The sequence below is a fragment of the Oryctolagus cuniculus genome, chromosome 12, assembly GCF_964237555.1.
Source record: "Oryctolagus cuniculus chromosome 12, mOryCun1.1, whole genome shotgun sequence".
Lineage (NCBI taxonomy): Eukaryota > Metazoa > Chordata > Mammalia > Lagomorpha > Leporidae > Oryctolagus > Oryctolagus cuniculus.
In genome coordinates this window covers 57491517-57514479 of record NC_091443.1, presented here as the reverse complement: position 1 = coordinate 57514479, position 22963 = coordinate 57491517, and the positions used below count along the sequence as shown (strand labels likewise).

At 41.3% G+C, this 22963-nt stretch overlaps 1 long non-coding RNA gene across 10 annotated transcripts in view; it reads right to left on the bottom strand.

Annotated features, from left to right (window-relative positions):
• LOC103351145 (uncharacterized) overlaps nt 1-22963 on the bottom strand; it is a 163982-nt gene that overhangs the window by 122851 nt on the left and 18168 nt on the right. For all 10 annotated transcript variants that reach the window (XR_011380838.1, XR_011380836.1, XR_011380839.1 and 7 more), the window contains exon 2: nt 22582-22655. This is a non-coding gene — a long non-coding RNA (uncharacterized lncRNA). The remainder of the gene's footprint in view (nt 1-22581; nt 22656-22963) is intronic.

Sequence of the window (22963 nt, the reverse complement as noted above, 5' to 3'; positions counted from 1 at the left end):
GATGGCCCAAGTGCTTGGGCCCCTGCACCCACATGGGAGATCAGGAAGAAGCACTTGGCTCCTGGCTTCGGATCAGCTCGATGCGCCAGCCGCAGCGCGCCGGCCGGGGCGGCCATTGGAGGGTGAACCAACGGCAAAGGAAGACCTTTCTCTCGTCTCTCTCTCTCTCACTGTCCACTCTGCCTGTCGAAAAGAAAAGAAAAGAAAAGAAAAGAAAAGAAAAGAAAAGAAAAGAAAAGAAAAGAAAAGTCATCAGTGTTTGCAGCTTCTTTCTCTTCTACCATCACAGATTTTGAATTCACACTGACTTCAGGTCCAGAACTATAATACCTCTAGGTATGGGGCTGGGTTAAGCAGATGAATACATACAAACCACTTTAGAATTCACACTACTTGAAATGCTCTTCTTTAGTTATTTTATTTATTTTTTTTTAATCTCACGGGGTTGGTGCTGTGTCACAGTGGGTTTTTTAAATTTATTTATTTGAAAGTCAGAGTTACACAGAGAGAGGAGAGGCAGAGAGAGAGAGAGAGAGAGAGAGAGAGAGAGATCTTCCATCCGATGGTTCACTCCCCAATTGGCCACAACAGGTGGAGCTGCGCCGATCCGAAGCCAGGAGCCAAGAGGTTCCTCTGGGTCTCCCACATGGGTGCAGGGGCCCAAGGACTTGGGCCATCTTCTACTGCTTTCCCAGGTCACAGCAGAGAGCTGGATAGGAAGAGGAGCAGCTGAGACATGAGCCGGCGCCCATATGGGATGCCGGTGCTTCAGGCCAGGGTGTTAACCTGCTGTGCCACAACGCTGGCCCCTCTTATTTAGTTATAATTTTTTAATATAAGGAAATTGTTTTAAAAGTGCATGATATGTTTGGCAGTAGAGGCATGTCAACTTGGATTACTAGCATTGAAGAAAAGGCCCTTTACTTTGTGGTGAATGTGTTATGGGAAGGGGGTTTGTGTGTATGAGTGGGTGCCACTATGGTGGAAGTGTGTGTGCTGTATATATAAGCATGTGAATGGTAGAGGGTGTGTAGTATGGTGTGTGTGCATGTGTGTGACTGAAATGTGTGTGTGTGTGTGTGGTTGGTGCATACGTTGTATGTCTAAGTGTATGGATGGTGTGGTATGTATAGTATCTATTGGTATGATGTGTGTACATGAGTGACTGGTGTATGCGTGATATGTTGAAGTGTGAGTGTGTATGCAGGCTTCAGACAAAAATTAACTGCTGAGCTGAGTCTGGGAGGATGAGTGTTTAAGAAGGGTAAGAATGGTCAGGACTTCCAAGAAGAATAAGCTATCTTCCACAGTGCACTGAGAAAAGAGAAAAAAATAGCTAGTTTTGTCTTTTGTCAGCAATCAACTATTAAACTGGCAGTATGAAACTTTCCCTTCCAATGCTAAGACTTAGCAAATTGTCCTTGTGTGGTCCCTGCCCATCTCCTTGGTTTCCTGATTCTTGCCAATTTGTTCAGACTCATAGAATTCCAGCATTTATCCACTTTGTGTGTATTTGTGTGTATGTGTGTGTGTGTACCTGTTTCCCCTTGGTTTGCAGAGACTTAGACTCTGACTCCAGTAGATAACTCTGAAATTACTTTTTTTTGCAGCTGAAAGCTACATCTGGATCTCTTTTTCAAATACCTGATTTCCATATTCTCTGTGTGCTTGCCTCAACTTTCACATTTTTCCTGTCTGTGTCTTCAACCACAAATTCATTCTGGAAATTCTGTTCAGCATATGACACAAACTTCAAAGGCCTCTGCTTACCTATTGTATTCTTTAAAGATTTTTCTTTTTAATTTGAAAGACAAAGTGGCAGAGAGAGGAGAGACAGACACAGTGATCTTCCATTCTCTGGTTCACTTGACAAATGTCCAGCTTAGACTGGACCAGACTGAAGCCAGGAGCCAGAACCTCCATCCAGGTCTTCCATGCGGGTGACAGGGACTCAAGTACCTGAGCCATGACCTGCAGCTTCCCAGGATGTGCATTAGCAGGAAGCTGGATTAGAGCAAAGGTGGGACTCTATCCCAGGCACTCTGATACAGGATGTGAGTGTTCCAAGTGGTGACTTACCCTGCTTACCTACTATAATAAGAGGCTTTCAAATATGTATAATTAAAATAATAATCATAAATATTTTAAAAGCACAATTGAATGCAAAAGTATTTGCCCCTCCACCACCTTTCAATCTTATTTGGCCATTTAGGCTGGAAAGGTCTCTTCATTAGAGTCCCCCCCATCCATCCTCAGTCATGTCTCCATACAGTGCTTCAACATAGAAAGATGAATTTGGGACCTACCAAAGTTCCTCCAGTTCTGATGACTTCATGATTTTATCCCTCCACTGAATTATCTGCAGCCCATAAATGTCACTCACAATGAAAGCCCAAAAATGCATTTTCTGATCCCTGCAGCTCACTTTTCTGTGTTAGAGGAAACCTTGTTGACACTCTCTCTCATAGAGAATGAAATGTCACCAGGAGCTCCCCAGCTGCCACCGCTGGAGGATAATGAGTTATCAACACTGACTACGCATCAGGCACCATCAGCCTAGAATGCTTGCTTGGGGCTCCCTCATTCTGAGCTGTAATGAAAACAGACAGACTTCCCAACTTCAGCTGGCATTTCACATCCCAGAACCTTGACTGTTGCATTGCAAGGTGATTTTTGTCTCCTAGCTCGTATCTTATTCCAGCACCTGGCTCCATTTGGATGTTGCTGCCACTATCACTGGAGGTATGGCACACAACCATGGCACCCCAGTCCTCAGATAAGCCCATATAATTGAAATTTGCAAAATGATGTGCCTCTAGCCTGAGGAGTTTGAAGTGCCTCATCTCTCACAAATAGTTTGCATGAGACAGCCCATCTGGTTTGAACTATGTAGGTATGGGAGAGAGACTCTTGAAGAGAAACCCTCTATCATTTTCCAATCACATTTTATAATGACCCCATTTCCAGTTCAGTTTCTCTCTTTTCTCTCTCCCTCTCCCCTTCCCTTTCCCTCTCCTTTCTTCTCATCTATCTACCTACCCAATTCATCTCTGTAAACTGTCAGAATGTGGTAGATTGATGTTAACTAAAATGATAAGTTGGGGCCCAAAGAAAAAGTTATATGTACCACTAACTAAAACATTTCTGTCAAGAAAGGAAGAGCCTAAGTGCACAGGAAATAGATGAATGTTGATGTTGGGGAAGACAAGACTGGAAGAGAGGTGCTAAAGCTGGGGCCTCAAGCTTTGTGATCTTTTATTACAGGATTATGTATCATATACCCAGTCGAGAGGATAATGTCTCAAGCAACTCCTGAACAAAAGGAGCAGGGAGGTTCATGGACTGATTCTACTTCATAATTTTATGATGAGAATCTTTCCTATCTACCCATCTCCCTGCAAGCCCCAGAGAATCACTTTGGCTTGTTTTATTATAGGGATGATGGAGTGGGAGTTTCTACAAACCCACTAAAAAAGTCTTTGTGCCATCTCTATCTCATTTTGGAAGCTATTGTTTTTGTTATTCTGATAATTAGAGGTGTGAGAGGATGGCAAGGTAACCTCTTAAAGAAGTTCCACTTCAAAGTAACTTAATTAGGGCTTATAGTGGCCATAATTCATCTCCACAAAAACCCTCATTGATTCCTGCTTAGTAGTATCTTGAATATTAATTGAATAGGGTTGATCTATGACTAATAGCTTGCTATTAACTGACTGTTTTCCCCAAAATGCATACAAACAAGTCCTAACCTCCAATGTGATGGTATTTGGGGGTGAGAGTCTTGAGATGTAATTAGGTTTAGATGAGGTTGTGAGCACAGGGCACACCTAAATGGATCAGAGCCCATATAAGAAGAGTCACCAGAGCATCTTCTCTCCACCATGTGAGGACAGAGCCAGGAAGAGGATCTTCACTAAGAACTGAACCTGCCAATACACTGTCATTGGACTTCCTGGTTTCTAACGCTGTGATAAAGAAATGTCTGTTGTTTAAATCATCTGGTCTGTGGCATTTTGTTTAGCAGTATGAACTGCAGAAGTGATGGAGTGAGACTTCCTAGGCTAGGTCATAAAAAATGCAACTACCACCTTGCTGTCTCTAGGATCACTCACTATGGGGGAAGCTGGCCACCATGTTGTGAGAATTCTTACAAGCCCAAAAGGAGGTCCAAGTGAGGCCCTGAGGTCCCAGTCAACACCTCTCACCATGTGTATGAACCTTCAGAGAAGGTTCTGAGATCTTCAACATTGATTGCAGCCTCATGAGAAACTCCAATCCAGAATCAACTAGCTTAGATGCTCTTGAATTCATGGCCCACAAAGTCTATGAGAGGCAATATGTGCTTATTGTTGTTTCAAGACACTAAGATTTGAAATAACTCAGTATTCAACATAAATAACTAATACAGATTTCTTGATGTTTCATTTTCACTCTGTAATTTATCATAAATTCCCTAAAGGGAAGTACTAAGTGATTGGCATATTTTTAAGCATCTGACTGTTACTCTGTCTTCAGAGTTCTTATCAACAGCAACAACAACAAAAAACTGTAATTATTTGTAGGCATTTACCAACTAGACAAAACTTACTGAACATAGCTCTTGGGTAAAATTCAATTTGCATTCTGCAGGTCTAAATGGTTCTTGTACCATAGTATTAAAAAAAAATTTTGTTGTCTACATTTAAAAACTGAGGAATGTCATTAAAGATGGATTTAGGGTTTCTATTCTTTTAATAACAGGCTATCATAACAGTGGGTCTGCTCACCATAATGACAATAGTTTGATGGAGCTCAGTGGCAGTTGCTTCCTTTAGATAAGCCATATGGTCTGTAGCTTACACAGACTCCCTTGGCCTATATGACTCATTTCCATTTCTTGCCTGTTCTCTCCAAGTGCTGGAGTTTGGACTCCTACACTGGGTTGTAGCTCCTCCAAGTAAAGGCACATCCTATTACTTTTGGTGTTCCCAACAGGTTTATTCTCTGGCCTACAAAAGGCCTTAAATACATATTCACTCACTGGTAGATGTGTACAATTGATAATTTGGTATTTGGAGCTTTTATTAGCTTATACTTACTTAACTACATAAATTGTATTAAAAATACAATTATTTAACTTCATGTGTGGTTTAATTTGTGTACCCTAAAACTTAAAAGCTTCTTTAAGTCCTTTTTGATGTTGTATATTCTCTTTTAGTTTTTATGTTTAGAATTATTAGATATCCTCTTCCTGGAATCAGTATACATTTACAATATATATTTTTAAAAACTGGTTAATTAATTTGAAAGGCAGAGTGACACACAGAGAGAAAGAGAGAGAGAGAGAGAGAGAGAGGCAGAGACAGAGAGATCTTCCAACTGCTGCTTCATTTTCCAAATGTTTGTAACAACCATTTTCTGAGCCAAGCTGAAGCCAAGGGCCAGGAACTCCATCTGGGTCTCCACAAGGGTGGCAAGGATTCAAGTACTTTAGCCATCATCTGCACTTTCCAGGCACATTAGCAGAGAGCTGGATCAGAAGCAAAGTAGCTGGGACTAGAACTGGTATTACAATATGGGATGCAGGCATCCAAAGTGGCACTTAAATGACACCCATGTTTAATTTTCAAAATAAGTATATTTCCCACATTTTTCCATTGAAATATCTTGCAATAATGATCCACAATTGCAGTTACTAAGTATTATTTCCCAGTAAAAACAACAATGTCTTTTGGAAAAATGTCTGATTTCAAGTCTGGAGTCAGATATGGACAACAGGTGCCTAGAATATCACACCAGAAAGTAAGCAAGTTATCCATTTAAGACTAATTGTGGCGCTGTGGCAAAGCAGGTAAAGCCACCACCCACAGTGCCAGCTTCCCATATGGGCACCAGTTCCAGTCCCAGCTGTTCCACTTCCGATTAAGCTCTCTGCTATGGCCTGGGAAAGCAGTAGAAGATGGCCCAAGTCCTTGGGCCCCTGCACCCACAAGGGAGACCCAGAAGAAGCTCCTGGCTCCTGGTTTCGGATCAGCCCAGCTCTGGCTATTGCAACCATTTGAGGAGAGAACCAGAGGATGAAACACCTCTCTCTGTGTCTCTACCTCTGTTTCTCTGTAACTCTGCCTTTCAACTAAATAACAACAACAACAAAAAAGACTAATTGTATGGACTGCATGTTTGAGTAGCCCAACTTACTCCTAATGTGATGGTATTTAAAGGTAGGGCCTTTGGAGGTAAGAAGGTCATTAGACTGGAGCTCTCATAAATGGGATTCATGTCCTTACAGGAAGATAAAGAAACCAGAACTAACTCCAACCCTCTTTCTCTTTTGTTCCCTATCATTCCCTCCCAACCATGTGAGAGAATAAGAAGACAACTGTCTACAAGGCAGTAAGGAAAGTAACTCTTACCAGAAACCAAATAAGCTGAACCTTGATTTTGAGCTTCCCAAGCCTATAGAACTCTAGGACCTAAATTTCTTTTAATCCAACTAAACTCTGCTATTTGATTATAGTAGCTATAGCTGACTAAGACAATGACTGAGATGGAGATAGTGATGTTACTTTGCAGAGGATATGAGCTTCCAAAATGAGTGTCCTCAAGTCCCAAAGAATTGAATGCCAATCACAATGAAGTTTGTGATGGCATAAGCCACAGTCTTGGTGCTGTGGTACAGAAGTGGCTGTTCCCGGATCCAGCCAAATGAGCATGGGTAGTGCCAGAGTTTGTGGCACTGGTAGATATGACTCTGGGACTGTGGGGTATGGATGGGACTTTCCCCAGTTCCTATGTATGGATGGTAATACCAGGGCTTGTGGAATCAACAGTTACAGTCCCAGAACTAGGGGACATGGAGGGTATCATATCCAAAGCTCAAAGAACAAGTGTAGGCCTGAAGCAGTAGATGAAGATAGGGCCTTCCCTGGTGCAGAGGGTGAGCTTAGCTGAGTTAGGGGGAATATAGCTTTAACAGTCCCAGGCCCAGTGCTTCAGGAAATGGAGGCAGCCTTATCCAGGTCCCATGGAGGAAGTGCAGGTTGTGCTAGAGATAGTGCATTGGGCGCTGTGGGCCTGGAGCAATTGAATACAGATAGGGCAACCCCAGTTCCCTATGAGGTGATCGTAGACAACGTTGTGGAATGTAGCACTAGCAAACCCAGTCCCAGAGTGGAGGACCTGGAGGGTACCTTTCCCAGTTCACCCACATTGGACGATGCTAAATGTTAGAAAGTTCTGCATTATTTTGAGACAAAATCTACCTGTCTTAAATTTGTATTCATTTTGTATTATATACCCTTAAAACAGCACAGAGTAAGTCTATACTTAGATTTTTTTCTATGTTCAAAGGCCACAGAGGCTGTACGTTTTCTCTTCTGGTCCAGGCTTATCGCTCCAAGAGCAGAAGATTTCTAGAACCTGTACCATTCCCATAGCTCAATAGCATCACAAAGCTCCCTTAAAATGTGGAGTTCAGAACTAAATAAAAAGACCCCAGATGTTACCTGATCAGACAGAGCAGAGTATCTGAACAGAACAATTTGTATTCCTTATAATTTGGAAATACTCAACAAATAAAATGGCCTGAGGCTGTATGTTAAGTTTTTGACAGCTGAGTCATATTGTTGGTTCAATATTTGATGAGTAATAAAGAAGCCAAGTTTTGCTTTATAATAGCATGATGTAAATAAATATCTGTGCTAAGTAATTTTTCATAGGTATCTCTTCTTTATAAGACATTTTACAAAAAGACTCATTTTCAGGGGTGAGCATCGTGGCACAGCAGGTTAAGCCCCACGTGTGATGCCAGTATTCCATATGGGTGTTAGTTGGTATCCCAACTTCTTTGTTTCTAATAGAACTCCCTGTTAATGACCTGAGAAAAGCAGCAGAAGATGGCCCAAATATTTGGGCCCCTACCACCCATATGAAAGAACTGGATGAAGATCCTGGCTCCTGGTTTTGATCTGGCTCAGCCTTAGCTGTTGTGGCCATCTGCCATCTGGGGAGTAAATCAGTGGCTAGAAGACCTCTCTCTCTCTCTCTCTCTAACTCTGACTTTCAAATAAATAAATAAATACATCCTTTTTTTTAAAAAAAAAAAAAAGACATTATTTTCAGGGCCTGTGATGTGGCCTAGTGGGTAAAGCTAATGCCCGTATCCCATATTGTTCCTGGTTCAAGTCCTCACTGTTTCACTTCTGATCCAGCTCTCTGCTATGGCCTGGGAAAGTAGCAGAAAATGGCTCATGTCCTTGGGCTCCTGTACCTGCATGGGAGTCCAGAAGAAGCTCCTGGCTCCTGGCTTCAGATTGGCACAGCTCCAGCTGTTGCAGCCACCTGAGGAGTGAACCAGCCAATAGAAGACTTTCTCTCTCGCTCGCTATCTCTCTCTCTATGCCTCTGCCACACTGTAACTCTGACCTTCAAATAGATAAATGAATCTTTTAAAATAAAATTTAAAAAAGACATATTTCAAAGCACATTTTCTTCATTTCCTTTTGTCTTTTTGCTCTGGGCCTGAAATGTAACTAGGTTTACCAAATTTTTAACTAAACAGAAATTTAACAGAAATGCATGTTTCCTGAAATTATGAAATAAAAAAGTTTAAGAACAGGGAGAAAACTTACGGATCATTAAGTCTCACATTACTATTTGAGGATGAAACTGAGGCCAGAAGCAGTTAGGTGCAATCTTAATGTCACAGAGTCAGCTGGAACTGAAGACCTGCAGCAAGTCTGTTCTATGTGACACCACACTAACTGCATCACCCTTCTCCACCTGCATACCTCTACATGTCTTCTGATACCCCAAGTTCTGCAAAGTAGGCCAAGACTGGGGAGGCGAAGGCTCTCCTTTCCTCTTTCTGATGCTGGCAAAATTCCAGCACCAGAAGTCTCTCACCTTTTTAGATTCCTCTTTAATGGACATGATCTGTTTATTTTTCTTTTTAAATATATGAAGCACAGACAGCTTACACAACATAAAATCACTCCTGAAAATCTGAGAGAAGAAGAATTAATGAGAGGAAATTGAAGAAAGGTATGACAAGTCTCTTAAATGCCCTACTTGAGAGAAGCTAGATAGTTCACGAAATATTCAGGCTGTTGGTGGTCTATTGAGATACGCAGGGGCTAGGGTAAAATAATAAGTGCTTTCTGGAGGGGATATAATGATGAATAAAAATAAGATATGTTCCCATATTGATATATTTTACAAATATATCAGAAAGCAGCATCTGATGTATATGCAAATGGATGAAGAACAGAGGTACAACATCAAATTGCAATGAAATTCTTTGCCCTGTTACAAGCAGACTCTCTATGCTAGTGACTTCACCTCAGACTTACCCACTGCCAGTCATCAAAACAGCCCTGTCAGAACTTTTCTTTCCCCAGAACCACACTATCTGGTCCCTCTCCTGTCCAAAGGCTGGCAATGGCTGCACCACCTATGAAAAGTTCCTTCAAAGCCAACTTCTTCTTTTTTTTTTTTTTTTTTTTTTTTGACAGGCAGAGTGGATAGTGAGAGAGAGAGACAGAGAGAAAGGTCTTCCTTTTGCCGTTGGTTCACCCTCCAATGGCCGCCGCGGCCGGCGCACCGCGCTGATCTGAAGGCAGGAGCCAGGTGCTTCTCCTGGTCTCCCATGGGATGCAGGACCCAAGCACTTGGCCCATCCTCCACTGCCTTCCTGGGGCACAGCAGAGAGCTGGCCTGGAAGAGGGGCAACCAGGACAGAATTCGGCGCCCCGACCGGGACTAGAACCCGGTGTGCCGGTGCTGCTAGGTGGAGGATTAGCCTATTGAGCCGCGGCGCCGGCCCAAAGCCAACTTCTTATACTCTTGAAATCCAACTTCTTGACCTCCCTCAACCCTTCCAATCATATTTCCCCCTTTGATTCTGTACTTCCTGATGGAGGGTTGCTCACTGTCCCCTGCCAATCATTCTTTATTTTTTTAAAAAAGATTTATTTATTTATTTGAAAGGCAGAGTTACAGAGAGGCAGAGGCAGAGAGAGGTCTTCCATCTGCTGGTTCACTCCTCATTTAACTGAAATGACTGGAGCTGGGCAGATCTGAAGCCAGGATACTTTTCTAGGTCTTCCACGTGGGCACAGGGGCCCAAGGACATGAGCCATCCTCTACTCCAAGGCCATAGCATAGAGCTGGATCAGAAGAGGAGTAGCCAGGACTCGAACTGGCGCCCACACAGGATGCCAGCACTGCAGGCGGTGGCTTCATCTGGTATGCCACAGTGCCAGCCCCCGTCAATCATTCTTATTCCTCCTCTGGATCACTTGCTTATTGGCTTCCTAGACCCAGAGAACCCTCCTGGACCCTTCTTCAAGATTTAGTATGCTTCATTTTCTTCATGGAACATCCCTGAGCATTTCAGCCCAGGTCAGTCTCATATTTCTCATATGTGAAATCACAGTCCATCCCACACAGGACACTAGTTTGATTTTCTATAATTCTTGCATATATACTGCAAGATTTTATAAGTTCTTAGTCTTATGATTGTCACTAACTGCCCCATCTCTATGCCCAAAGTAAGCACTGATAGTTCGGATTCTAAAGAGATTCCTGACAGGCCCAAAGAAAATATTCTTTGAAATGGGAAACAACAAAAGTTAATTAAGGTAATTAAATGGAGCTAGTTTGAGGAAAAAACTGTAATAGACAACTGTTGATAGCCAGGTTTATTCTTGAGGCTACAAAATGAAGTAGATACAGAATGTCCTGATAAGCTTACAGTTGAATCCTCAAAACTTCATTTGTACATCAGTTAAGGCCTTTCATTCCCTTTAGTAATACTTTGATTCTAAAATGTGTCTTGGTTTCGATAATAATTATATGGTATTCCTTTATAGGTAAGATGAGGTAATGCTATTATCTACAGAAATTTCGTTCAATTGGGAAGAGAAAACCAAGCAACAGGTCCCAAGGATGATGCGCTGAAGGAGAAAAGCAGCCACACATCAGGAGTCCTGTGGAAAGCTCAGACGAAGCAACAAATAAGTAATAAAACACACAAATAAAAATCCAGATTTATTTTACTACTACTGCACACAAAAACACAATCAGCCTGAAAATCTTCCATCATTTCTAACTCTAGACTTGCCACAATGCCTCTTCCTCCAGATTCTTTAAAGGGCTTTCAAAGGTTTTGACCATTTGCAATTTCTTCCACTAAGACTGCTTTTTAAAAGGAATTTACTTTGTTTTTATTTTAATTTATTTGAAAAGCAGACTGAGTTAGAGAGGGAGAGAAACAGAGACAGAATCTTTAATCTGCTGGTTCATTCCCCCAAATACCTGCCACAACCAGGACTGTTCTAAATTGAAGCCAGCAGCCAGGAACTCCATCTGGGTTTCCCACGTAGGTTGACAAGACCCAAGTACTTGAGCCATTATCTACTACTTCCCAGGATTCACATTACAAGAAATAAAACTGCATAGGAAGGAGGAACCAGGACTCAAACCTGGCATTTTAAGCAACAGTTAACTTGCTGCACCACAACACCTGTCCCTAAGGAATTCATCTTTACTTGGTGTCAGCTGTATAAATACATGTGGGCCCAGTGAGAGGCTCCACAGTGTGATATGCCTTCATTCTCTATTTCCTGCCTATGCAAAGGGAGGACAAAAATATTTCCCCTGGTGTCTAGTAAATTTGCTGACAGTCAGAACTGGATGCAAAATGAAATTCTAAAAGAGCTACTATAATGAGGAAGATGGTCAGATAGTGACAGTAGCACAAGGGAAAATAAAATCTTTATATGAAATAACAGAAATTTAGCGAAGTGGCCTCCTGGATGCTATTTTTATTTTTAGAATTTCAGAGTAACACAGATTGAGTTAATGATGTTTTCCTATTGCTCCAAGGCAACTCAGAAATGGCAGGGCTCAGACTACCAGAGATGTACTTCCTGTAGATTTGGAAGAGCTGAGAAGCCAGATCTGGGGGTTGTACTGAGTCCCCAAGCTGCAGACATAGAGGAAAGTGGTGCCACATCAGAGGTTTCCTATTCTACCCTAGGCACACAGCAATTTGCACAGATCCTCCCCTTGTCAGTTTCACCACTTGGAATGAACTGCTCCATTTCAGTGGTTAAGAGGCTTTTATATTGAAGTAACCCCAGAGGTTCAATGATGGAAAATGAGCCATATTAGTGTAGGGGATCATTGAAGAATCCGGAATTCCATTTCACCCCTGGTGTTTATGTGTTCCATGGGAGAGATGAAAGCGTGTAAGTTCAGAGAAAGGGAATTTCTGAAACACTACTGGGACAGTTTGAGATGCTTTCTGCTGTTAAAGGACTGTTAAAGACCAAAGAATCAGCTCAAACTGAGGCTCGTTTTTTTTGGATGACTGGTGATGGTTATTGGGAGGTTTTCTGTCAACTTTTTTAAGTCAATGAAGATTGGTAGAGGCATTTTAAAATTGCAGCTCTGCTTTCTTCTTCAGAAACACTTCCTCATTATAAACCTTTCATGGAATTACTTAAGTTTCTCAGTATTATTTAATTGTTCAAAAACCTGACTCATGAATTCTTCACAAGCCTCAGAATGCAAGTGTGCTCATACATGTCCACATTTGTACTTTCCAATGCACTTTTGAGCAACTCTGTAAATTTTTCTAGCTAACTATCTGCATAGAGGTCATATTGTTTGAATTGTAAGCTCTAGGAAGATTTTGCCTATGTCTGTTTATATTGAACTTTATTGGCATATACTTAAAGCATAATTATAACAAAGGAGATAATGGAAGGTAGAATAGAGGTGGGCAGCATTTGGTCTAGTGGTTAAGACACCAGTGTCCCATATTAGAATTTCTGGGTCCAATATCCTACTCCACTCCTGACTCCAGCTGTCTGTCAATATAGACCCTAGGAGGCAATGGCAATGGCTCCAGGAATTGGATCCTTACCACTCATGTGGGAGACCTAGATTGAGGTCCCAGCTCCCAGTTTGGCCTGGTTGCAGGAATTTGGGGAGTGAACCAGCAGTGAGAAGCTCTGTGTCTCTGTTTCTCAAATGAATACATACATTTTTAAAAGAAAAGAAAGGCACAGTACCTTTCTTAAAAAAAGGGAAATGGATTTTTTTTGTTATTCCTATCATATTATACAGACAGTTCTCAACTTCTGATGGTTCAATTTACAATTTTTAGACCTTCAAGATGGCAAATAGCAATTTGCAATCAGTAGAAACTGTACTTCAAATTTTAGATTTTGATTCATTTCCAGCCTAAGAATATGCACAGTGTTGGACAGCAGCAATGAGCCACAGCTACCAGTCAGCCATGCAGTCACAAGGGTAAACAACTGATGCTTCATAGTGTACTGTGTTGCTAAGCTACAATGTTAGATAGATTATATGTACTCAACGCAGTTTTGATTTGCAATGCTTTCAGTTTATGATGGGTTTATTGGGTATAATCCCATCATAAATAAAGGAATATTTGTAATTTATTGTCATATTATGTTATATGTGAATAATATGTTATTAATATTACACAGTTCTTTTCACAAAGTAAAGCATTTAAGATAAGATTATATAAAAACATTTACACTAATATGTCCTATAAAAGAATAAGTCATGGCTGTGTAGCTTTCTTATCCACCCCTTGGCCTCTATACAGCATCTATTCTATGGCAGATACATAGCCTATTGTATTCTTCCTGAGTTTTTTAAAATTATGGTGAAAAAAACCCCATAATTTACCATCTTATTCATGTTTAAGTGCACAGTGTGGTGGTATAAAGAATATTCACGGGGCCGGCACTATGGCATAATGGGTAAAGCCACCACCTGCAGTGCCAGAACCCCCATATGGGCACTGGTTCAAGCCCCAAATACTCAACTTCGACTCCAGCTCTCTGCTACGGCCTGGGAAAGCAGTAGAAGATGGCCCAAATCCTTGGGCCCCTGCACCCATGTGGAAGACCTGGAAGATGCTCCTGGTTCCAGATCGGTGCAGCTCCGGCCGTTGCAGCCAACTGGGGAGTGAATCAGCAGATGGAAGACCTCTCTCTCTGCCTTTCCTTCTCTCTGTGTAACTCTTTCAAAAAAATGAATAAATCTTAAAAAAGAACATTCTCTGCCTCTCCTTCTCTTAAAAAGCAAGAACATTCACAAGGTTATGCAACCAATAATCAGAAATTTTTCAGCCTGCAGAACTAAAACTACCATTCTACTTTCTGTCTCATTAATTTGAAAACAGAATACCTCATACAAATGGAATCACACACTGTTTGTCTTTGGTGACTGATTTCATTTAGCATTTGGCCTCAGAGTTCATCCATGTTATAATAGCGTATCAGGAGTTTGTTTTTGTTCAAGGCTGAATAATAGTCCATTTTGTATACGAGTATAAGCTACAATTTGTTTATCAGTTCATGTGTCAATAGACATTTGCTTTGCTTACACGTTACCCTTTGTGAATAATGAGCATGGCTGTGTATATATGTGTGTATATATATGTGCATACACACACACACACACACACACACACACATATATCTCTTTGGGATGCTACATTTGAATATATGCCCAGAATTAGGATTTGGGGTTAAATGGTAGCTCTACTTTTAATTTTTTGAGAAACCATTACACTGTTTCCTATAGCAACCAAATCATTTTACAATCCTCTTTCAGGGTTGTAACACACAGTGCATAAGAATTCCAATTTCTCCATATCCTTGTCAACATTTTCTATTTTCTGATAGTAGCAACTTAATGGATATGAGTCAATGATTTTTTAAAATATTTATTTATTTACTTGAGAGGCAGAATTATAGAAAAAGAGAGGGAGAGACAGAGAGAGAGGTCTTCTATGCACTGGTTCACCCTAAAATGGCAGCAAGAGCCGAAGCTGGGCCAATCCAAAGTCAGGGCTGCCATTTGAAACTCCAGCATGCCATATTAGAGTGCCAGTTTGAGCCCTGGCTGCTCTGCTTCTGATCAAGCTCTTGTTAATGTGCCTGGGAAAGCAGTGGAAGATGACTCAAGTGCTTGGGCCCCTGCCACCCATGTGGGAACCAGGATGGAATTCCAGGCTCCTGGCTTCAGCTTAATACAGCTCTAGCAGTTGCAGCCATTTGGAGAGTAAATTAGCAGAGTCAAGATTCTCATTCTCTCTCGCTCGCTTGCTCTCGCTCTTTCTCGGTTTCATTCCCTCTGTAACTCTGCATTTATAATAAATAAATAAACCTTTTAAAAAATACATTGCATTTACATCACTCAAATGATATGATAAATGTCAAAATACACTCAATTACAAATGCATCTGGGCAAATCTAAGGAGTGAGTGCTTAGCTACCAAAGAAGAGAACCCCAAGAAGGTGATGATTGAGCTGATTCTTTAAGCATAAAATTCCTAACACAGAGAAGGAGAAAGGAAAGGCCTAAGGAACTTGCATGTGCAAAGGTGCAAAGGAATAGAAGAGAATTCAAGGTTAGGAAGCCACTGTTTATTCCCTATTGTCATAGAATTCCCCAGAGTTTTGTCCTTGATCTTCTCCCACTATGCATGGTCTGTTGGAGTGATGCCATTCTCTACTATGGATTATTGATCAGTGATGAATTCTGAATCCATGTTGTATGCATGGTAGAGTGTGACAAGTACACAAAGGTGTATGACAAAGGAAATGATAGAATTGAAATTAAAATGTAGTCAACACCATATATTAAGCTCTCTGTGTAGCATACTCTATAAGAAGAAATCCAATTCCCTGCTAATGCACCTAGGAAAGCAGCAGAAGATGGCCCAGGACCCTGGGCCACTGCACCCATTTGGGACACCAAGGAGAGGCTCCTAGCATCAGCCTGGAACAACTCTGGCCATTGAGGCCATTTCAGGGGTGAACCAGTAGATGGAAGATCTTTCTATCTCTCCCTCTCTCTCTATAACTCTGCCTTTCAAATAAATAAATACAATCTTTTAAAAAAAATCACTTTCCATTTGAATAATCCAAAAACAATAGAAGAACTCCCCTAGGCATTGCTCCTTAGGATTCCCAACAAAACAGGAACCTAGTTCATTGATTGCAAAGTTGCTAAGCAACAGTGTTATTAATGCTTTCTATCAAATGGCCTGGCATAGGAAATTATTTTACTTTAAGTGCAAATATAACTCCATACTTCACTCTTACTTCTCCCCTCAGAAATTTGGTGGTCATTACAAAAGAGAAAATTTGCCATAAAATGCAACAGATACTTCTTTTCTTACACTGAAATTTGTCTAGTATTTTAGTCTATGATGCAAACCCATTCCAGATCAGAAACCTAGGGAATTCATAAGAGTTGTTAGAATGATATCATTTAGAAACATCCGTATTGATTACATTGTTGCATCATGTTTTGCTGTTAATGAAAAATGGAAATGGTTTACCACAGGGGATTATAGCCATGACTTAAGTACGAACAACTTTTATGAGCTTCAGGGGAATATTTTTGGAGCATAGAGTACAAGAAGATGATAGAGAAATGCAATATTTATTACTTATGCTGACTCTGGGACTGTGGTCCTTACTTTCAAAATGTGGAACTGATTATTATTATCAAATTTCTTGACAATAATATACTTCATATACCAGTGTATAACACAGAGATTTATAACATTCAATGCTTAGACTATTATCTTTTCAGGAGAATGGTATTTTTTAAATGGATTGTGATGATAAGGGAGAGGGAAAGCTTGCTAATGTTGACTGATTACCCACTGTAGCCTGGGAATCTGGAATACAATTGTGCAAAATTTTAAAAATATATTTATTCCTGGCTATCTGAAATATTTAAGTTTATTAATTTAGACACAAAGAAATCTACTAGAGCTGCTCCCAGCTGTATGTGTTAGCTCCAGGAAAATCTTTCTTTTTGCACGTTTTCTAGTAGGCCATCAACTCTTAGATATTAAAGGCTCTCTACTACTTAAGTGCATGCTTTATTCATCATTCTTTATAACTTGTCAGGTACTTTCTAATATGATACCTGCTTACTTACTTGCTAAGCACTCTCTCTTACTTGGAATTCCATTTTGCTCTCCTTTAATGATCTCATTCTTAATCTACCTTTAAAGCCCAGCTGTAACCCATTTTCTCCATCAGGCCCTCCACCACAATCCCAGAATTCCTTAACTGTCTGGCATATTCACTTAAGGTCCCCACTAATACCAGTAATAAATAAAAGTTGTCCGGGCTGGCACTGTGGCGCAGTGGGTTAACACCCTGGCCTGAAGCGCCGGCATCCCATATGGGTGCCGGTTCGAGACCCAGCTGTTCCACTTGCGATTCAGCCCTCTGCTATGGCCTGGGAAAGCAGTAAAAGATGGCCCAAGTCTTTGGGTCCCTGCAACCACGTAGGAGACATGAAAGAAGTTCTTGGCTCCTGGCTTCGAAACTGCGCAATTCCAGCCTTTGCGGCCATCTGGGGAGTGAATCAGTGGATAGAAGACCTCTCTCTCTCTCTGTCTCTACCTCTCTCTGTAACTCTTTCAAATAAATCTTTAAAAAAAAGTTGTCTCATCAATTGAAAGCACATTCTAGAACCACATTGTGTCAGTGGAGAAGATATCAAGTTCTTCTACCATGGCTTCAGTCACTGGTACTTGAAAATATCAGTATGAATAAAAGGACCTTCAAAGTTGTGAAGGCATCTAAGTACAGTACACCCATTAAAGTAACGAGGCTATTAGATCTTATATTAAGGCTCAGTGAAAATAAAGTTGATGAGTAGATACTTCAAATAAATGAAATCTGAAGCTGACATTTCACTTCTCTAACATCACTGTGTATAACTCTCTAAAGGGAGCACAGAACTCGTTACTACTTCTAAGAACTATGACTTGAATTAATGTGAAAGAAAAGTTGGAATAATAACATTGCTAGACATTGGACAGATGGCCTGTTGATGATTGGTCTCTGTCTTTACTACAAGAGGAACTACAGGTCCCCTTAACTGCTTCCTATAATCTGACAGTGGATCTACTTTATATAATTTGATAGTGAGACCACAAAGTAAAATCTCATTTGTACAGAATCATTTCAGATTTCTGGGGCAATCTTTGTGTCTGTCAGAAAGGGTAGCAATGGCAGAAGAGTAACTCAGCACTTGGTTATAGGCCTCTTTATCAAGTGTCTGATTATTAATGCTGGAAAAACATCAATAGAATGTGGTGTACACTTGGAATTTCTAGATTCTCTCCCTCCTGTATACTGCAATTTATTTAAAATCTATATCAAAATACCTTGAGAGTCTAGAGGCCTCTAGTTATGTAGGACTCTAGCCAGTGAACAGAATTCTCATTACTAGACTGCCACAAAGAAGAAGCTAACTTACTCTGCATATCAGAGTACCAAAAAACCAAAGATATTCTAAATAAAAATGTAGGCAGTCAAAAACTCCTAGCAGTTTCAGGTAGAGGCACATGCCTAGTGCTAATCAATATAAATGCCCTTTGCTTCATTCTTTTTTTTTTTTTTAAGACTTAATTATTTGAAAGGCAGAGTTACAGAGAGGCAGAGGCAGAGAAAGAGAGAGAGGTCTTCCATCCACTGATTCACTCCCCAGATAGCTCCAATGCTGGAGCTGCGCCCATCCAAAGCCAGGAGTCAGGAGCTTCTTCCTGGTCTCCCATGTGGATGCAGGGGCCCAAGGACTTGGGCCATCTTCTACTGCTTTCCCAGGCCATAGCAGAGAGCTGGATCAGAAGTAGAGCAGCCAGGACTCTAACCAGCATCCATATGGGATACCAGCACTGCAGACAGGGGCTTTACTCTGCTGCACCACAGCACTGAGTCCCCCTGCTTAATTCGTTTGATCACTGAAATTAAAGCTTCTAATAGAAAAACAACAAAAAAAAAAGAAACCTGGAAATTAAAATTTCAAACTGAGAAAATCTGGTCATAAAAATGCACTGATGTAGTTCATTCTGCACATTGCCTATATCTTCTGACCAACAGTCAATTCCTTTGTGACCTACAGATCTGTTTGCTTTCCCTCCATTATAGACTGAGCTATTAATAAAATTTAATGTGCTCACCCAGATCCACTAGCTAATAAAAAAAAAAACACAGAATTGAAGACTTTGCTGCCCTGTTTATGCACAAAAATTACTCTAAACTTAAAGCTGTTTTGTGTTCCTTTACTCCCCTCTGCTGGTAAATTTCAATATAGCTCATAATTTTTTAAAATATTTTTATTTATTTATTTGAGAGGTAGAGTTACAGACAGTGAGAGGGAGAGCCAGAGAGAAATGTCTTCCATCTGCTGGTTCATTCCCCAAGATGGCCACAGTGGCTGGAGCTGAGCCCATCCGCAGCCAGGAGCTAGGAGCTTCCCCTGGGTCTCCAACATGGGTGCAGGAGCCCAAGTGCTTGGGCCATCTTCTACTGTTTTCTCAGGCCATGGCAGAGAGCTGGATTAGAAGAAGAGCAGCCAAGACTTGAACAGGCATCCATATGGGATGCTGGCCCTGCAAACAGAGGATTAACCTACTACACCACAGCGCCGACCCCTATACTTTTTTGAAGTTGAAATTATAAGATAAAATAATGCTGAACATCATGCAACATGTTTTTAATCTATTTATAAAACATTTGTTTGAAATTTTTTTTCCAGTTTAAAATTTTAAGTATTATTTTGTAGAGGAAGTCATTGGCCCATATAATTTGTTACTAGTGTCCAGACTGATTTTTTAAATTTTATTTTGGGGCCAGTGCCGCAGCTCAGTAGGCTAATCCTACGCCTTGCAGCACCGGCACACCGGGTTCTAGTCCTGGTTGGGGTGCCGGATTCTGTCCCGGTTGCCCCTCTTCCAGGCCAGTTCTCTGCTGTGGCCAGGGAGGGCAGTGGAGGATGGGCCAAGTGCTTGGGCCCTGCACCCCATGGGAGACCAGGAGAAGCACCTGGCTCCTGCCTTCAGATCAGTGTGATGCGCAGGCCGCAGCGCACCGGCTGCGGCGGCCATTGGAGGGTGAACCAACGGCAAAAGGAAGACCTTTCTCTCTGTCTCTCTCTCTCACTGTCCACTCTGCCTGTCAAAAAAAAAAAAAATTATTTTGGATGCATGATCAAGAGAATGGAGCCCGGTGGAATAGAAAATATATCTGGGGGCCGGTGATGTGGCACAGTAGGTTAATCCTCCACCTGCGGAGCTGGCATACCGTATGGGCGCCAGTTCTAGTCCTGGCTGCTTCTCTTCCCATCGTTCTCTCTGCTATGGCCTGGGAAAGCAGTAGAAGATTGCCTAGGTCCTTGGGCCCCTGCACCTGTGCTGTGGCCATTTGGGAGAGTGAACCAGCGGATGGAAAACCTCTCTTTCTCTTTCTTTCTCTCTCTCTCTTTCTGTAACTCTACCTCTCAAGTAAGTATATAAAATCTTTTAAAAAAAAAGTAAGAAAAAGAAAATATATCTGGCCATTAAAGTCAGAACAAATTTAGAAATTGAAAAAGTACCTCACCACCTCACCATGTCTCTTATGTTAAACCATTTACACAACAAAGCATCCTCACATGTCTCATGAATTTCTCATAACAGTGCCATAGGATAGATACTTACACTGTAAAATTTAGAAACATGCTTAAAAAGCAAAAAGGATCACTGGGGTTGGTCTCAGATAAAATTCTAAAATAAATGCATATACGTGTTTTTTTCAATTTTTTGTCCTTTTTGGCCTTTCCCCTATAAGTCCGCTCTCTCTTCTCTAAGTAATCAATGGTCTAACGCTATCGAAGTCTCCCTTTAAAAACTGAAGTATCTGAAACATGTATTCACAGTTAATGTCTCATATACCAGGATAATAAACACTTTTAAAAGAAAGTACACAAGCCAAAGCAACCAGCGCTGATATTGCCAAAATCAGTGAGGGAGACCCTCCTACATATGAAGGTTTTTCAGTTGCCACTCAAGTCAAAAGGTGATGGCTTTCAGTCAAAGCTGTTCTAAGGTCATTAGTTTTCCCACAAGAAAGGTATGGTGGTGAGTGTGTTGGACTGAGCGTGGATTTTGGAGTCATGAAGATCCACATCGGAATCCCAGCTCTTTTCATTTAACAGCTCAAGATCGTATACAATTTTCTTAGCCTCTGTAAACCTTGGTTTTCTTATCTATAAAACCAGGACAATACCTGTTTCCTAAGTATAACACAAGGATTAAAGTCTGGTATATTATGTCCAGTGAATGCTGTTCCTCTTTGGTGGAGCATCTCAGATGGCAGAGTAATTTAACTTTTTGAAAAGATTTCACAAAATAACCCTACTAATAATTTCAGTTATGAGGTTTCAGAGGTGAAAAAGCTCTATCTATGTAATTTTTCCTAGGAAGTATTTCCAAATCAGTTGCTTCACACTCGATTTCCTGTACAGATAGAGGACTGTATTCTGGATGTGAGCTGTCCGCAGTTTCATGTAGTTCCTTCTGTTCACTCTCTTCCTGGGCTATAAAGCTACTATCTCTGGCTAACACAATCACTTCTACATGATGTGCGAAGCAGAGAAACAGAATCTATGTAGAACTGTCCCTCTGCACAGTCAATGTAAGGACAGGTCATCCAGTTGAGCCAGTCAATGTCTACATGCATAAACCAAATACCCAATACCCTTGAGAAATCTTAATCATCAGGCCAGTCTCAAAGGTATAAAGATGTCTCACCAACTGCTTCTAGAATTACCCATCTCTTGTCTTTGTTTCCCATCCCATAAGTTCCAGAGAGGCAGCATTCCATGAACACAGAAGGCAGTTCAATGAATTTAAGACTGCTGGCAGGGGTTAAGTGAATCCACCTCTGTTTTAATTTTAATCATAAAAATGTTCTGAGGTAGTCATTGTTCTTCTCGCCTATAAATTCTGATCAAAAGTCAAGGCATTAAGACTTTAAAGCCTCATATATTTTGTGGATTATAGTGTTGCACTTAACAGTGATGACCTTCTCAATATCCTGTAAATTGCTTGACTAATCATGAGGCTTGCTTCTGTTTACAACATTATTGACCTCTAAAGGAGGCATACAGAATAAATAGATAAATACACTGAACTTTTTTTTGTTGTTGTTGTTTTGACAGGCAGAGTGGACAGTGAGAGAGAGAGACAGAGAGAAAGGTCTTCCTTTTGCCGTTGGTTCACCCTCCAGTGGCCGCGGCGGCGGCGCACTGCTGCCGGCAGAGTGCACTGATCCGAAGCCAGGAGCCAGGTGCCTCTCCTGGTCTCCCATGCGGGTGCAGGGCCCAAGTACTTGGGCCATCCTCCACTGCCGTCCCGGGCCACAGCAGAGAGCTGGCCTGGAAGAGGGGCAACCGGGACAGAATCCGGCGCCCCGACTGGGACTAGAATCCGGTGTGCCAGCGCCGCAGGCGGAGGATTAGCTTATTGAGCTGCGACGCTGGCCAATACACTGAACTTTACAAGGGAAACTTGAAAATGGGAGTCTCCACATCAGCCACATCAACCTAGCAGAGAATTGTGGCTCTTGTCTTTTTCCCTGATATTAAGCACTTGGAGGTGAAGTTCTGAGTCACAGGAAGGAAGCATCACATTAGAAAGAGCCTGGAGAAGGGTTTTATGGGCACTCTACAGTACATATAGTAAAGGCTGTCTCTCACCTTTCAGCATTTTGTTCCAGCTGTCAAAACTCCTTGAGGTCTGAGACTTCTGACTTTGTACTGACTGTAAGGATCTGTAATAAAAACAGTTAGCATTTACTGAAGTCTTCAATATGGCTGGCAAAGTGGTAAGAATATTACATGAGTTATGTTATTCTCACAAAAAGACTGACATGGATGTCTTAATAATTCCCATTTTACAGATGAGGAATTTGGGGCTCAGACAAGTTAGGTAACTTTTCTATAATTAAGTAAGCCCAGGTCATTTGACTTCACTCCTCAAAGTTACTGTAAAAATCCACCACTCAGATTTCCCCTTGCAAGGAGCAGAGTTGACTGACAGTATCACCTGCTGGTCCGTGGAATCTATCACGGCACTTGC